We start from the raw sequence: 17,146 nt of genomic DNA on the forward strand, positions 1-17,146 counted from the left end.
TGGGAGGTAGACCTAGTAGATCCTGATTCCACCTTCTCTATAAAAGAAATAGAGTATGCCATCAGTACTATTAAGCCCCAAAAGGCGGCGGGGCCAGACGGTATTCCTGGGGATCTGCTACGCTCTGATGTCCCGAAATGGGCTAAATTTATCCACTGCTTGCTCATTGCAATCTGTAAGGGTGCTCGAATCCCCTCATCCTGGAAAGGGGCCGAGGTCGTACCCATTTTTAAAAAAGGGGCTAGGGACGACCCAGCTAACTATAGACCCATAAGCCTGTTGGACATAACCCAAAAGGTGGTCGGTAAAGTACTGTTGCTTAGAATATCACAATGGATTAGTGATAACAACATCCTTTCCGACTACCAGGCAGGCTTTAGAGCGGGTACTGGTACAATAGAGCAAGCATTTAGACTACTGTTAATATATTGGAAGGTGGTGGTCATAGGCAAAGGCAGTCTTTATCTTGCGTTTATTGACCTAAAGACTGCCTTTGACCTTGTCCCTAGGGTGACCCTTTGGAGAGTGCTTGGTGACATGGGGTTACCCCAATATATTTTACGACTAATTGTAAGTCTCCACGAAGACACTGTTGCTCAGATCAGATGGGGATCAGAAGGCGAGAAGACTAGTAGAATCCCGGTTGAGAGAGGGGTCCGTCAGGGATGTGTTCTTGCTCCTACCCTTTTCTCACTATCAGGCACATGCATCAAAAAGAGAATTTGCTAGTCCTTATTTGCTATTTTTAAGGAATCGATGCAACAAAAACAATGCGAGAATATTGCGAATCGCTAAAAATCGCTAAATAAATTGCGATTTCGGCATTTGCGAACTCGCTATTAGCGATTTCGCAATTAGCGAAATCGCAAATACCGAAGTCGGTTTTTGATGCATCCTGATGACATCACAACCAGGAAGTGAGCAGCACCAGCCTCATTTCCAGTGCACAGTGTCAGGGAGAGGAGGGAGCTGGCTCTGGGAGCTGAACAGGAGTGTGACAGAGACAGAAGAACAACTTTTGCTATCAAATGGAAGCCTCACAAACAGCAGAGGAGAGCCAAACAGGCAGGAAACGCAAAATTAAATTTGCAGAAAAAGAAATTGACACCCTCATTGAGGGAGTAGTCCACAGCCATGACAAGCTGTTTGGAAAGGCATCATTGAAAGTGGCAGAGCAGGAGAAAAGGAAAATCTGGCTCCGGATCCAAAACAGGGTCAATGCCATTGGGGTGACACACCGCACCATTGAAGAACTCAAAAAACGATGGTACGACTTGCGCAGTCGGGCTAAGGTGCGCATAGCTGACCGCCTGAAGAAGGCAAAGAAGACAGGAGGGGGAACACCAACAGACACTGGGAACACTCCCATGGAGGACTTGATTGAATCCACCATCCAGCCAGAAGCTGTTGTTGGTGTGACCCAGCTGGACACGTCCGGAGCAGCAAACACATCTGAAGGTAAGATGAATGTATGTTTCCTTAGTTTTTCAAAATGTAAAGGTAGAACATGACCACAGTACAGCCCAAGTGCAGACTCTGAACATCCAGTACACAATGTATTCAGTAGGTGAGGGGCATTATGGGAGATGTAGTCAGGTCAAGCAGTTACAATGTCAAATCTCATAGTAACAACCCAAAAAAGCTTAATAGAGTATAAAATCATTTACAAAGGCAGAAATTTATTACTGTGCAATTAATATCACAGACATGAAATAATACAGTGTTGCACTGTTTCACCTCACAGATGCGCAACGTGTAGAAGATGTGGATAGCGATTCCCCAGACATGCAGGACACCAGCGCAGGTGAACAGATGGACACACCCGTGGTGCAAATAAATCCCTCACGTCCAACAAAGTCACGCAGGGCTACTGTTCCATCCCTAGTCACCATGGAGTGTGATGATGAGGCTGATGCAACACCAGGTGGCAGCCATGGCCAGACAACTTCCATCACACAACCACAACCACAGGTCCCCAGAACTAATCACAGAGCCCGGCGTAGGAGAGGAAGAGCACTCAGGACACAGCAGGAGGAGCAACCAAGTGATGTCTGGGGTGGTCTTGAGGGAAAGATGCTCCGTATGCAGAGCCTGCAGACAAAAAACACACGATTAGTATAATTGCAAGTTGGCAAGATGGCTAGCAACATAGCAGTACTGTCAGAAAGTGTGCAGCAACTGAGCAAGGTGATGCATGAGGGAAATGTATCCCAGAAGAGACAGCATCGTCAACTAATGCTGCAATTGAAAATGTTTGCTAAATCAAACAATAGATTGGCCACGACAACTGCACTGCTGGCACGTAGGTCTGTGACCATGCAAACTGAAATGTGCCATTGGAGCGGCGATGTGGCTAAAGCACTGGACCAGGTCACCAATGCAGTTGATTTGCTAAATGCTTCCACAATTGCGGTCAACAATTCCACGCCCGAAGAGGGTAGTGAGGGTGGCTCAAGCCTAAGTAGTGAGGCAGTTCCAGTCCGCACTGCAGGAAGATGCAACACACGCAGCAGTACCCCCGCCGCTTCCAACATAACGGATGACAATGCTGGGTCTGACAGGCGTCTGGGTGTTCGTGGGAAAAAGCGCTAGACTGGCATGTACAAGTGCATTCCACTATGGTGACGTAACCATTTATTTGGATTTGACTTTTCACAGACTGACAAGTGAATTGACATTTGCAAACCACTTATGTCCATTGCACTGCTCAGATTACAAGTGTGCTTGAACACTCATGGCAATTTTATTTAATTAAAGAATACTTTGATAGCAATATTCAGTTTCTGTGTCATCATTACTCACCTCAGAAATAATTTTGTGTGATGTCAAATCTTCTCCTACGCCCTTCTGCTGCGCTTGCCCCTTGTGCTTCATGGTGGTGTGGCACTTGCTGGTTCCCATCCTCCGAATCGCTGTCAGACACCTCGATGTCCATTCCTCCCCTTGTCGCTATATTGTGCAGCATGGCACATGCCGCTACTATCTTGCAGCATTGTTCAGGGTTGTACTTCAGTGCTCCACCGGTCTTATGTAGACATCTGAATCGGCTCTTCAACAGCCCAAATGTGCGCTCTATGATGTTCCTTGTCGAAATATGTGCTGCATTGTACCTCTGTTGATTGGCAGTTGTGGGATTGAGGTAAGGCGTCATTAGGTAATTACGCAAGGCGTATGCGCTGTCACCTACATGTAATGGAGCAAAGAGTCAGTGGCAGCTTCACATTGACATACGTACAATGACAGTGATAAACTATAACACATATTTACCAAGCAGATGTCCCTCTCCAAATTCTCCCCTGACAAGACGGGTGTGTATGCCACTTTGCCTGAAGATATAAGAGTCATGTGCACTCCCTGGAAATTGCGCAACAATGTCAGTGATAATGTTTTTGGCATTGCAAACAACCTGAATATTGAGGGAATGGTAACATTTCCTATTTCTATATAAATATTCCTGTGTTGCAGGGGGACATATTGCAACGTGGGTGCAATCAATACAACCCAAAGCATGTGGAAAACGAGCTATCTGGTAGAACTCCTGTTTGGTTTTTGCAAGGTCAAGCGCGGTGGTAGGGAACTTGATATGAGACCCGATCACGGCCATCATGGCATCAAGGAATGCTTTCAATATTCGTGAAAGTGCGCTTTGTGGCACACCTCTCGCAACAGCAATGACCCCCTGAAAACTGCCTGACGCCAGGAGGTGTAGGCAACATAGGACCTGCACATGCGTTGGAATGGCATTGGTCCTACGTGTCTGTTGTTGCATTATGGGGTCCAATTCATTGATTAGGTCATGGATCATTGCTGCATTGAGCCTATACTTGTCGTATATCTCATCCTCTTGCTGGCCTAGCAAAGTTATGCGGAGTCTGAAGATGCGCTCATTCATTCGCCTCCGTCTCTGTGCGGCAGCCTGCAGCCTCATCCTCCTCGCCATCAGGTAAATCCCTGCCATTGTGAACAGTGCTGGCTCATTCTGGGTGTGTTTAAATGGGTTTCAGTTGGTTTTCACCTGTCTGTGATTTGCACTCATGATTACCACCTGGTTGTGAACCTTCTTATTTAGCGATCGCTAAATTGCGATTTTCATGGAAAACGCTATTTGCGATTTTTCATGCATCCATTTAGCGAATCGTTGTTTGCGATTCCCTAATTGGGAGACGCTAATACCGATTCGCTATTTGATTCGCAGAATGTTTTGCGATTCCTTATATTTGTGAAAAAATGGTTTTTCGCAAATATACAGTTGATGCATTTCAACACTGACTTTTGCGATCGCAAACGGCCTATTTTTGCGATTCGCACCGTTTGCGATCGCAAAAAGGTTTGATGCATGTGCCTGTAAATGTCAACGGTGTGGTTGAGCATCTGCTGAAAGATCCTTCAGACGATCCATCCCTGGCGGGTGAGCGTATACCCACCCTCCTCTTTGCGGATGACACGCTTTTACTGTCTAAATCCCCGATGGGCCTCCAAAAATTACTTAACAACTTCCAGCATTTTTGTGTACAAAGGGGCTTGGTCATTAATACCGAGAAAACCAAGTTCCTGGTGATGAACTCCCCAAAAAAACCTGTTTGTTCCCCACAACTGATCGCCACACCCTTGGGGAGGGTGGATGTATTTGACTACCTGGGCATCCGATTGTCACATAATATGCAATGGGCTCCCCATCTAAGTAAAATGCTGTTAGCACACAAGAGGGTAACAGGGGCACTTTTGAAAGAGCAGCGCGCTTGTGCATTTAGACCCATTGCCCCTGTTATTGAAATCTACGCTGCTAGGGGAGTCAGTTCTGCTCTATATGGGGCCGAACTGTGGGGCTCATACAATATTAGTGAGTTAACAAGATCTGAGAGGAAGTTTTACAGAGCGATTATGTCACTTCCCCAGGGTACTCCAATGACCCCGTTAATGTTGGATTTGGGTCGCCAACCCATTAGCGATCTAGCAAAACTTCGCCCTCTACTCTTATGGGCCAGGTTGTGGAGGGTCCCTGAGTTGGCAAAATATGCAAAGGGACTCTCTGAAGTAATGTCATCTCCCGGGTGGCATAAGATAAAATGGCTGAGAGACTTGAAAGCCCTTTTATATAATCTGGGTCTAAGCAAAGCCTGGGAGAATAGGTCCTCTCCTCCGAAAGCATTTTTGAAGAAACTATTCTGGAATTGGATCGCGACCCAACGGAACACTAATAATGCCTTGGGCAGCCTCACGGAGGATTTCTTGAAATTTAAGGATTTGCCATTCCGGGAACCATACTTAGATATAATTGAAAGACCCTTTGATAGGACCCTCTACTTCAAATTTAGAACTGGTTACCTTCCACTTCGTGCGTTTACTTCTCGGTGGAAATCTAAAGAACAGACCACTGAATTTTGTCCCTTCTGCACGCTCAGAGAAGAGACTGTGGCACACTTTTTATTTGAATGTAAGGAGTATGCTCACCCAAGAAGTAGATGGCTAAAGCAACTGTGTCGCTTGCTGGGAACTAGGCACCATGCTGAAGCATTGCGTATTTTAATGTCTGACTCCCGCCCTTTTTATGCTTGTGTTCTCTCAAAATTTCTATCATGGGCGTGGGCTATTAGAAGCAAAAGGCTAAAAACAATTGTTTAATCTCCTTTTATATATTTATGATGTATTTATTTTTTTTACTGAAAAGGTATATTTTTAGATGTATCCATAATTAATTCTCTTTGTAAATTTTTTAAATTGTGAAGCTTTTAAGATAAATCTTATCAAAATAAAGCCTTTTTGACTTGACTTGAGGAAAGTACGTTCTTAGGAATAAAAGATTCTGATTGGAAAGTAGGACTTCTCTTCTCCATTTATTTAGATGTTCCATGCATGTGTACTTAACAACTTTAAATTCCTGATGATTTGATTTTTTATAACATGTTACTTCATCCAGATGATTATGTGCCTCTATGAAATATTAATTTTTGGGCCATAGCACAATATGGCCTCCTTTGTCTGTTTTGTTAATAACAACATCACTGTGCTCTTCTAGTTTTCTGATCAATCCTGATATTTTTTATCTTTACATTTCACTCTGGTCTTTCTGCTTTGGATTGTTTGTTACAGCTTTTTTAGTTAATCTACTACCACATCCTGAAAGATAGGAATTGCATCTCGGGCATGATGGGAATAAATGACGATGCTGGTTTAAAAGGACTGGATTTAGCAGATGTCAGATCGATACCAGCATGGTGTAAAAGTTCTTGAGTATTTTGTATGGAGTCCTCATTCCCCTCTCCTGCTAAGGAACACTATGTTCGCAACATAGGGATATCTGAAACCGAAAGAGTAGAAAGATGTCCATGACTCTATGTTTCCTTATTTGTATCCAAATTCTGTTCAGTATTGCTCTTGGATTTTTTGATAGCGAAATACTTTTTTAACTTCATTTTGTGAGTAATTTAAAGATGTCCACACGCGCTTGTACGTAACTGAAATTACTTTCAAGGCAGAAAGATAGGCCTAACAATAAAAGTTGTATTTCTGCATGATCTCGTTGGACCTGTGACAGGTTGATGACTGCCTTGGCAGTAGTATGCCATTAGGGGACAGCAGGGTAGATTCTATTAACATGTTCACGTATTTGGGTGTCCTATTTGAGCACACCGGCTCCTGGGGACCGGCGGTTAAGAGCAGGAGTCTCCTTTTTATGAGGTCAACCGCGGCTGTTGTTAATTTTGCAAAAAAGATGGGCAAAAGGCCCGCTGGGATTCTTTTCAAAATGTATCAAGCCAAGTGTATTAGTATTGCAGCCTTTGGTGTGGGAAAATGGGGTTTTTATGATGTATCTCCAATTCAACTAGTGGAAAATACCTTTTTACGGTTTATTTAAGCAGTGCTATCGAGTTCTTCAGTTTTTAATTGTCATAACGAGTTGGGGATTTTCTATATTTCTGACATTGTTAAAATATAACCATTATTACTGTGTCATCGGGTTTGGACCTCTAGTAGTACAGGGCTAAACAGAAAAATAATGAAGGACTCTATGAAGTTGGACCATGCAAGTAAGATCGCCTGGTTGACCTATGTAAAAAATGTTTTTACGGATCTAGGTCGGCTAGTTTTTTACATGTCTCCAGAGAAAATGAGTACTAGCTCTAGGAAGGAGTTCAAAATAATATGCATGACACATTTACCGTCTCTCAGAGCTGCCCTGGAAATGAAAAAATGTACGGTGGTCCAGCACCAACTGACCTTGGTAACTTATCACATTCAACCATATCTGGTATGGTGTAGTGGGGGGTATGATAGATATGTCCTAACAAGGTTTAGGCTTGCCAGCTTCCATCGCTTGGTTAGCTATCCAGTGGTAAATGATTGGTTCAGAGAACTTTTTCACTGCCCATGCGACAATATGTCACCACAATCAACAATTAATGTGACTTTATTCTGTAAATTTTACACAAAGGAAAGAGCAAGATGGATCTTGCCTCTGTTGAAGCAAGGGGAATGGAGGCAATGTCATCCGGCCTTTTTATATTTACAATTATTGGAAAATGCTTCCTGCGTGGGTGTTATGATATGTTTACTGTAGAACATACTGCGAGTAAGGAAAAGTATAATGGGTTAAAAACTTAATTTGAAAAAGTAGATTATACTGTATTACTTTTCAGTGAGTTATATCGTTTTTAATTCATTCCGCTTTGTATTTTACTAGGTTTATATTAGAATTGATGACATCTGTATACAGCCACTTTGGGAAACTTTTTGTACCTATCTTAACTTGGACGTCGCCATTTATCTAGTATTGGGTTTGTTAGCCTTGAGGAAGTCACAGTACGCATATGTACGGACGAAACACGTGTTGGCTGTTGTGAAATATCTTTTGTGCGAATTGGGACACAAGATGAACTATTAAAAAAAATACGTTTTGGGAAGATTTGTATTCCACTTGTATTATTTTATGGAAATTTTGGAGCACTCTGGATTTTTCAAAGGACACTGAGTATATCATTACTCCGACTATTGGTTTCATAACATCAGTTTGATATCTAACTGTTTATAACTTTATTATGGGTGTGCGGTAATAGATGTTTTCTTCATTAATGTTTCTGGATAAGCTGTTTTTCAACTTACCAACGGCACTCCTGGGTAGTGAGAGCCTACAGCTTCCTCAGCACCCCGCTATACTTATAGCATTTATATACTGTATACGCCAATAACTGTTTTATAATCACGTTGTTGCTACTTATGAGGTGCGGTTTTTCCAATTGTTTTGGAACACTACTACCCTTTTGTATTTTATTTATATTGTTTTTACTCAAAGTAATTGACAGAAATTTACATGCATGGATTACGTCTTTATTTGATATTGTATAGTGTACTCGATTATTACCTGTATGAAATGTTTTAACTTGTCGCTTTTATGATTTTAAACGTCTAAAATCGAATAAAGTTTATTCTGATCTGATCTGACTGCATTGGCGTTCATTTCTAGTTCTTCTTCCACCTGCTGTTTTGTTTTCTCTTGTTTCTAACATTGCCTTCATTTCCTTTTTTCCCTCCTCCTTTGATTACGTCTTTGTCTTCAGCTTGTATTGGCTTCCAAGGTCTGAGGGTTTGACGACAGGCCTGTTGTAAAAAATCCAGTTCTTCTACTGGTGTTTGAGTTCCCATACATATATTACCTACTGGCGGTTGCCAGTAGGTAGTTATAGTCAGGACCTTGCTTCTGTAGGAAAAGCATTTTTTGATTTGCCATTATCTTTGATGCCATTTGACGAATCTTCATGAAATTTTCAAATCTTATGGGGCGCTCTGGTCAACTCATGTCTTGAAAATTTTGGGGTGATTCATCAAGCGGGGGCCGAGAAAAAGAGAGGTCCCAAAACACATTTTCTCGATGTTAATTTCCATAGGAAATTTTGTCACGGCTACAGCCTGAACTGCGGAACGGAATTACACCAAATTTGTCAGCGAAGTAGCTATTGGTCCAGCGTGCACTCTTTGCTTTAAATGCTGTAAATCCGTTCAGTACTTTTATAAACAAATTCGATATCTGGTGACCTCGGTGGATTCGCGAACCCTCCCGATCACGAGCTTCATTCTGATTGGCTGCCAACACTCCAAACCAGGATGGTTCAGGCCCTGAAGGATGGGGTCCCCAGGGCCCACAAAATGTTAAGAGAAGGGGGGTCACACAACCCCCCTCCTAACCAAAAAATAAAAAGCAGGCATCTCGCCGGAGGCCCCGCCCCTCCCAGCACCACTCTGTAAACATGCCTCCTGGCATGTTCTGGGTGGGGAGATTAAGTCCCCTTGAATGCTAAGGTGCCTTAGGGACCGACTAGACCACCAGGTACATCCAGTAAGCGCCACACAGTGGGTTTGCTGAGAGGTGGTCCGAGGCCATGCCCCTTTTTACACCACTCTGGGGCTTGCTGGAGGTAACAGGAGGGCTAGTTGGCCCCCAGGGATCCTCAGGAGGCAAGGGGACTTCACCCCACAACCAAAAGAGAGCCAGGAGGCGCGTTTGCAGAGTGGTGGCAAAGGGGCCGTGGCCTGTGTACAGCTCTCAGCAAGCCCACTGTGTGTGGGGATTACTGAGGTAACAGGTAGGCTCTCTGCCTTGGCGTTTGGACCGCTACGTCTTCTCCCAGTGACCGCTGCAGACTGCAACTATCATATTGCACCCTGAAGAAGTCCTGTATCAGGACGAAACGCGTCGGCTGTTCTGTTTGTTGAGTTACAAGAACTGAACTCTGTTTGTCCCACGTAAAATTAAAATGGAATAAAAGAAAAAACTTTGAAGAATTCTCATTGTTGGAGATTAACTTTATGATTGTGAATATTAATTCTCTCGTGTGGTGCACCTGTGTTTTGATTTTATGTAACAGGAGGGCTAGTTGGCCACCAGGGATCCTCAGGAGGCAAGGGGACTTCACCCCACAACCAAAAGAGAGCCAGGAGGCGCGTTTGCAGAGTGGTGGAAAAGGGGCCGTGGCCTGTGTCCACCTCTCAGCAAGCCCACTGTGTGTGGGGCTTACTGGAGGTAACAGGTAGGCTAGTTGGCCCCTAAGAGCCCCCAGCAGCGAAGTGGACTTTAATCCCCTTGCAAGAGAGCGCCAGGGAGCGTGCTTGCAGAGTGATGGGGAAAGGGGGTGTGGACTGCTATATTGTAAATTTCAATGTTTTTTACTAATGTTTTTTGGAGTGGAGTGGATGGACTTTATGTGTAGTGGAATTATGTGGTATGTTGTGCGTTTAAATTATATGGATAGAAAGTATGTGGTATTTAGTGTATAGGAAATATGTAGAGTGGGATTATGTGTTATGGAGAGTAATTATGTGGTATGGTAGTCTGGGTTGTGGAGTGGTAACCTCAGGTTCAGTGTTCCTCGTTTCCATAGAAGCTAAATTATGAACTCAATGTGACAAAAATAGAGGGAATCACTGAGGAGCACTTCTGTACCTAGTCAGATGTATGAGCAGGGCCACTGTAAATATATGACTGTTTGGCTGCACCGACTTTCGCACAATTATACATTTTCTGCATTAGCCACATGATCCATCATCTGCTGCCGAATCTGCAGATTTGAGCAAAAAAAGCCTTGTTTCTAGCTCAAATGGCTCAATGTTACCAAAAATGCAGCGACAAGTGTTACAGCGTGTCGGAAGGTACTTTGCAAACCTAAATGGTCACCTGTTACTTATTGCTAAATGTAGGTGTTAAATTGGTACTAAAGGTGTGCAAGCCACTCTTGCTTCTTTCTGTGACTCTCTTGCCTCTTTCTACATTTCTGTTGCTTCTTTCTGCTCTTTTCTTTCTTTTTCTGCACTTCTCTTGCCTCTTTACGCAAATTATATCTACTTTCTGCACCTCTTTTGCCTCTTTCTGTACCTCTCTTGCCTCTTTCTGCACCTCACTTGCTTCTTTGTGCACCCCTCTTGCCTCTTTATGCACCTCTCTTGCCTCTTTCTGCACCCCTCTTCCTTCTTTCTGCACCTCTGTTCCTTCTTTCTGCACTTTTTTTGTTTATTTCAGCCTCTCTCTTGCTTCTTTCAGCACCCCTCATGCCAATTTCTCCACACCTGCTCCCACTTTTTGCATCCCTGTTGCTTCTTTATGCACTTCTCTTGCCTCTTTCTCCACCCCTCATCCCTCTTTCTACACCATGCGTGCTTCTTTTTGCACTCCTCTTCCCTCTTTCTGCACACCTCTTGCCTCTTTCTGCACCTCTCTTGCTTCTTTATGCACCCCTCTTGCCACTTTCTCCACCCCTGTTTCCTCTTTTTGCTTCTCTGTTGCTTCTTCCTGCACTTCTCTTGCCTTTTTTCCATCCCTCATCACTCTTTCTGCACCTCTGTTGCTTGTTTCTGCACTTCTCTTGCTTCTTTCTGCACCTCTGTCTCTCCTTTGTACAACCCTTGTGCCTCTTTCTGCACCCGTCTTCCCTCTTTCTGCACTCCTCTTGCCTCTTTCTGCACCTCTGTTCCTTCTTTCTGCCCTTCTTGTGTTCTTTCCGCAACTTTCTTGGTTCTTTCTGCACCCCTCTTGCCACCACTCCTCACCCTTTCTGCATCTCTGTTGCTTCTTTCTGCAATTCTCTTGTCTCTTTCTCCACCCCTCTTTCCTCTTTCTGCAACTCTGTTGCTTTCTGCACCTCTCTTTCTTCTTTCTACACCCCTCCTGCCTCTTTCACATCCCTCTTGCCTTTTCTGCACATCTGTACCTTCTTTCTGCACTTCTTCTGTTTCTTTCTGCATCTCTCTTGCTTCTATCTGCACCCCATTGCCTCTTTCTCCATCCATCCACTCTCTATCAACACCCCTGTTGCCTCTTTCTGCACCTCTGTTCCTTCTTTCAGCACTTCTTTTGTTTTTTGCTGCACATCTCTTGCTTCTTTCTGCACTTCTCTTGTCTCTTTCTCCTACCCTCTTCCCTCTTTCTGCACCTTTGTTTCTTCTTTGTGCACTTCTTTTGTTTCTTTTTGCCCCTTTTGTCTCTTTCTGCACCCCTCTCCCCTCTTTCTGCACCCCTCTTGCCTCTTTCTGCAGCTCTGTTCCTTCTTTCTGCACTTCTTCTGTTTCTGTCTGCCACTTCCTTGTTTCTTTCTGCATGCCTTTTGTTTCTTGCTGCACATCTTTTGCTTCTTTCTGCACCCCTCATGCCTGTTTCTGCACTGCTCTTCCCTCTTTTTGCACCGAATAGTGTCTTTCTGCACCTCTGTTGCTTCTTTCTGCACTACTCTTGCTTCTATCTGCACCTCTCTTGCTTCTTTCTGCACCACTCGTGCTTCTTTCTGTACCCCTCTTCCCTCTTTCTGGACCCCTCTTGCCTTTTTCTGCACCTCTCTTGCTTTGTTCTGCACCACTCTTGCCACTTTCTCCACCCCGTTCCCCCTTTTTGCACCTCAGTTGCTTGCTTCTGCACTTCTCTTGCTTCGTTCTGCACTTCTGTCCCTTCCTTCAGCCACCCTTGTGCCTCTTTCTCCACCTCTCTTGCCTCTTTCTGAACCCCTCTTGCCTCTTTCTGCACCTCTGTTCCTTCATTCTTAACTTCTTTTGTCTCTTTCTGCCACTTCCTTGCTTCTTTTTGCATGCCTCTTGTTTCTTTCTGCACCACTCTTTCTCCACCCTCTTCCCCCTTTATGCATCTCTGTTGCTTCTTTCTACACTTCTCTTGTCTCTTTCTCCTCCCCTCTTCCCTCTTTCTGCACCTCTATTTATTCTTTTTGCACTTCTTTTGTTTCTTTCTGCCACTTTCTTGCGTCTTTCTGCTTGCCTCTTGTTTCTTTCTGCACCTCTCTTGCTTCTTTCTGCACGCTCCTTCTCCACCCCTCTTCCCCTTTCTGCATCTCTGTTGTTTGTTTCTGCACTTCTCTTGTCTCTTTCTCCACCCCTCTTCCCTCTTTCTGCACCTCTGTTTCTTCTTTGTGCACTTCTTTTGGTTTTTTGCCCCCTTTTGCCTCTTTCTGCACCTCCATTCCTTCTCTCTGCACTTGTGTTTCTTTTTGCTCTCTTTTGTCTCTTTCTGCACCCCCTTGCCTCTTTCTTCAGCTCTGTTCCTTCTTTCTGCGCATCTTCTGTTTCTTTCTGCAGCTTTTTTGCTTCTTTCTGCACCCTCTTGCCTCTTTCTCTACCCATCCACATTCATTCTGCACCCCTGTTGCCTCTTTCTGAACCTCTGTTCTTTCTTTCTGCACTTCTTTTGTTTTTTCTGCACATCTCTTGCTTCTTTCTGCACCTCACATGCCTCTTCCTGTATCCCTCTTCTCTCTTTTTGCACCCCTCTTGCCTCTTTCTACACCTCTTTGCCTTTTTTGTGCACTTCTCTTGCCTCTTTCTGCACCTCTGTTGGTTCTTTCTGCACTGCTCTTGCTTTTACCTGTTACTCTCTTGCACATTTCTGCATCCTTCTTGCTTCTTTCTGCACCACTGTTGGTTCTTTCTTTACCTCTTTTGCCTCTGTGTTCACCCCTGTTCCCTCTTTGTGCACCTCTTGGCCTCTTTCTTCAACTCTCTTGCTCTTTCTGCACTTGTATGCCTATTTCTGCACCTCTGTTGCTTTCTTCTGCACTTGTCTTGCCTCTTTCTGTACCCCTTTTACCTCTTTCTGCACCTCTGTTGCTTCATTATGTACTAGAGCCTTACAGGGGAGGTCATGCCAATCACAGGAATACCCCAAACCATAGTTTACCCTAGTTTATGTAGGTGTTTTCACTGTATTCTAAATGTCTTTCAGCATAGCACTGGCTTTGGGCCTGGTTAGGTAGAGCCCAGGGTCAGACAGAGTCAGTTACCACCAGCACCAGTCAGTAAAAAGTGCCCAGGGCACAGGATGACTTTGCAACAAGGCCTATTTCAGCACCTCTGTTGGCTCTTTCTGCATATCTCTTGCTTCTTTCTGCACCTTTCTTCCTCTCTGTGCACATGCCCTACCTCTGTAGGCATAGTTAGAAATTTGCATTTAAAAAACCTTAGAAATTCACTGAAAAAACATAGGTGTCAGGGACGTTATAGTCAGAAATTAGCATACAAAATCCTTTGCAACACAAGGATGACGACGCCGTGCCTTCTGTGAAAAAATCACTTTATTTGTTGGCTACTGCTGGTATATATATTTTTGTTAAGTGCAATTTGTCATAGAATTTGCAGGTATGGCCCGGATTGACAGATCGTTCCCATTTCCTGGATGTGTGGATCCTCCTGGAGGTTTCTGAATCCTCAAATCCTTAAATTTTTTTAATCCTTAAATTTTTTTAACATTTGGTCCACTTCAGGTGCAAAAAACTAAGGAGGGTGTACAGGCATAACATTGCCCCATAGACAACGTCTGCTGTGCACACATGAATGGAATGCTGTGAGCAGCAGGAAACAGCCTGCAGAGGGAGCTATATGTATTGAAGATTGATGAAGTATCTTCTTATTTAGGGGTAGAACAATTGTGAGGTCATGAACATTGCCTTTGGGATGCAAGTTATAGTGTGCATGGCAAGTGTGTGAGCTATAGTTTACAGAGCTAACAAAAACTGGGGATTTTCATGGTGTTTTCTGGGGTTTTTTCTCCACCATAACTACACTTTAATTATTGTTTACTAAGTGGTTTTCATGTTTTTATTTTTGAATCCTTTAAGGTGTTATGAAATAACCATAAATGTACTTTAACGCTGTTTCAACAGTGAATATGAGTGTACTGCATGGGCATCACTACTCATATAACACAAGTGGAATTACCATCAGCAGAATAAGACCTGCATTCACAAAAAGCACACAAAATGCACTACCAGAAACATCAAACAGTGGGCAGGTATGCATAATCTCATGATGTTGTGATGGTCTTGAAAGTCCCATGTGCCATCAAAATGAATGACATGGATCCTAGCCACAGGGCGTTCAGACAAGTCGGATCTTCATTGCATTGTGCAGCTTGAGCAGGTTTGCTTCTAGTCCCTGTAGGCCCAAGATGTGCTTATCTGTGCAGTTCTAAATCTTCTGGCTCATGGAGATCTTACTGAGAGGCCATTATAACTTGTGCTGCAGAAATCAAGCATGAAATTCATTACTGAAGGAATCATGGCAATTTTGTAAGGAAGATGAGACCAAGAGAATACCTTATGTAACTGGCAAAAGTTGAAGAAAATACTTTTTGTATCACTGAATTGAGATTTGAAGGAAAGACTGCTGTGACATATTAGCCCGAGTTCTGGATTCGCTGACTGGTGGAGAGTTTAAGGTGTCAGATAGGTGACCACACGGGGTGATGAGCGTGATCTCTTTCTTGTGCCCCTTAAGACTGAACCTGTTTAGTTGGTAATTGGTACCAGTTCTATCTTCCAATGTGAAATAGATCTGGGGGTCTCATCTGTGTAATTGTGTTAGCTGATTTGATGGACATCTATGATACAGATCTGGGGCACAATGATGCTGCCAAACGACATCAGTTAAAGGGTCAAGCCTAAATGGAATACACTATTTACAAAGATACTGTCTAATTCCACTTTTATTTCTCGGATGCAGTTGGCAAAAAAGGAGGAAACAAAGCTTGCACAGTGCTCGAACCACCACGAATGAAGTCAGGAATTCAATCATCATGTTACAGAGTCACATTCTACTTAGAGGTCAAAGGTGTGTGCTGGCACCTGTTTACACTTTGCATGATGGGATACTCCATCACAAACAAGGCGGATGTCCTGTCCACCATATTTCAAGTGCATTATTAGCCTATGGCACTTGAAATACGGCGGTAGCAATAGCCATCTTATTTTGACGGAGTATCGCATCGCCAGACCTCTATCTAATAAGCCCACTTGTCTTGAGCAGAGAGAAGTTGTACTCTCAAGTTAAGGAGCGTGGTGCTCATGCTAAGTGATGGGTCACAATCTTTTTGAAAGCCTCCCCAGCATTGTGTTCACTTTCACGCACACAAAGCGCTTTGTGTGTGCATGCTACCTCTTCAAAAACATTTACAGTGAAGAGTAAATTGAAGATGAGAAAATAGTTGTGGTTTTCAACACACCGTATACGCGGCTTAGTTGCCTGTTCTACTCTTTATCATCTGCAAAATATTTGCAAAAGAGAAAAAAAGGGAGTCTGCCAAGTTTGTGCTTTTCACCTATGTCAGCAAATGTTTTACTATGGTTTGTTGGTGCCATTTTTTCCATTTGTGAGTAAGTGCCAATGTCGGTGAAACCTTTACCTTAGCCTTTTTCATTGTTCTTTTCCCAATAAACGCCATCGGATTAAAGAAATATTCATTTTGAGAATGGCTCACATATTCTGCGAGAGTTAGGGTCCACCTGCTGCCCTGTAGCTGTCTCTGCCTTCCTGTCTCTAACTAGTCTAACATAATGTACTTAGGTAAACTGGACCGTAGTCGGAAATCAACATTATCCGCTGTTCCATTTCATAATTTATTGTGAATAAATAATGATACAAAATTGCTGCTGGTTCATAAGTAAGGTGCGGGGATACCCGTGCGATGACGTCCTTCATCGGTTAAGTTTCTTAATTTCTCATTCGATAAGTTTAAAATAGTACAAAATATGTTTTCATTGTTTATCCTGGTCTAAATGAAATCCAGCACCCACCTCTGTGTTGAAAAGCAAATCAGATTCAATACATGTGTTTCATGTGTCACTTATAGAGTGCTATGTAAAGCAAACCTTTGTGAAGACAATGAAGGAAGCGAGCAAGGGGGCAGCCTAATACATCGGGGAGAATAATTTGCCTTGCAAGATGCTTTGTCTTTATTATGAGTCTGGAGTCTGCTGTCAGAAAATTCACCATTCTGATCAAAACTCTCCCTTGGGAACCTTCTAATCAGAAACACATTTTCAAGGCAGTATGATGGAGAAACCTAATTTCCCAGGCGCTGTTTCAGAAATCCCTCTATTTATTCTAGTGTAGCATAGTATTTTAAAACACTGGTCACGTGAAGCCACATAAGGCAGTGGGATGTGTTCCTCGCAGATGTGCTTTGTGAGAGGCATGCTGCACAGATGTTAAATCCCTAGAGATTATCATCACAGTTTAGAAGGCTTCAGGACATATGAACTGGTGATAGACAGCTATTAACTCACTGACACTGTATCTTCTCTGTTTTAGCATTTACATATATCCAACTAATAAGAGCGAGGTAAGTCTCGCTGCTGTTGGTATCTGCTGAAATTGTCGAGCAGTA

The sequence above is a fragment of the Triturus cristatus genome, chromosome 8 (genome assembly GCF_964204655.1).
Source record: "Triturus cristatus chromosome 8, aTriCri1.1, whole genome shotgun sequence".
NCBI classification, from domain to species: domain Eukaryota; kingdom Metazoa; phylum Chordata; class Amphibia; order Caudata; family Salamandridae; genus Triturus; species Triturus cristatus.